This window comes from Octodon degus, unplaced genomic scaffold (assembly GCF_000260255.1).
Source record: "Octodon degus isolate 3935 unplaced genomic scaffold, OctDeg1.0 scaffold00025, whole genome shotgun sequence".
Classification (NCBI taxonomy): domain Eukaryota; kingdom Metazoa; phylum Chordata; class Mammalia; order Rodentia; family Octodontidae; genus Octodon; species Octodon degus.
In genome coordinates, this window is record NW_004524601.1 from 712818 (window position 1) to 714064 (window position 1247).

Sequence of the window (1247 nt, forward strand, 5' to 3'; positions counted from 1 at the left end):
GTTTTTTAAATTTTAATTTTATTTATTTATTTATTTATTTATATGTGTGTGTGTGTGTGGCCAGCTCAGCCCACCAGGGGGCAGGGCTGGCTGGCATGTGGTGCTGGGGGATTGAACCGCGGTCCCTGTGCTTTGCCAAGCTTGTTCCAAGTAGGTGCTTTAGACCACTGAGCCATCTCACCAGCCCCCCAGAGAGGTAGATGTTAAGGACTGACAAAGTAGAAGTTTGTATGTTATGGCACATGTTAAGAAAGGGGAAGTTGTACAGGCTTCAATTTTCTTTTTCTGAATAGTCACTGGTTGGTTAAAAGTGGTCTGGGAAACTCTTAAGAATTCATTTGACTACAAAAAGGAACAGACTTTCTGCGGTCTGAAGGGATTTGTACTTGAGGATACTCCAGTCAGCAGAGGATCATGCTGAGCATTCTGCAGGCAGAACTGTTTTAAGTCTGCAGCTGCCTGGGAAACCTTCACACGGTTGAGCCCGGCCTCCAGTCGGAGCTGCTGAACCACTTTCTTCATGGCGGTGACGCTGGAAGAGCCAGACATGGTACACCCAAGGGCCGGGCCAACGCGAGGGCCAGGGGCAGCGCAGCGAGGGTCGGCAGGGCCAGACGGCGAGGAGTGGGACTTGATTTCAAAACAGTATACCATGCCAAGTCCTTTATAGTAGTCTTAAAAAGTAGCACAAATACAAAAACCAAGAAAACAGCAAACATGTTTATTTTTTTTGTTTTTATTTTTTATTTTTTTTTGACGGAACCGGGGACTGAACTCAGATCCTTGCGTTTGCCGGTCAAGCGCTTATCCTACTGAGCCATCTCCCCGGCCCCAAACATGCTTATATATATCTACACACATCTATAAACAGCTATAGTCCTTGAAACTTTTTTTTTGCAGAACCGGGGATTGAACTCAGGCCTTTGCGCTTGCCAGGCAAGCGCTTATTCCACTGAGCCATCTCCCTGGCCCTTTTTTTCCATTGTTAATGCAATTGAATCCCTGTTAGGCTTCTCTTAAGCCTCTCTCTCTCTTCGTGGTCCTTTATCTCTCTGGCCTTAGTGAGCCTCCACCCCTAAATTTTACACCTAGTGCGCCAGTGCCACTGCACACCTGTGTGGACTATTGCTGGCTCTAACCAATCCACTTCCCTCCCTTATGTGTGCTGTTTGGAAGTGAGTCCTCCTCCCACACTTATTTTGTATTGGGCATCCTGATCTGGTACCAAATGTAGGGATCCATTGGTC

The 1247-nt window shown here is 46.9% G+C and overlaps 1 pseudogene across 1 annotated transcript; it reads right to left on the reverse strand.

Annotated features, from left to right (window-relative positions):
- Nucleotides 1-268: 268 nt before the first annotated feature.
- LOC101571558 lies at nucleotides 269-623 on the reverse strand (annotated as a pseudogene). The gene has a single exon (XR_001117040.2). The product of XR_001117040.2 is annotated as a guanine nucleotide-binding protein G(I)/G(S)/G(O) subunit gamma-5 pseudogene (transcript).
- Nucleotides 624-1247: the final 624 nt, after the last annotated feature.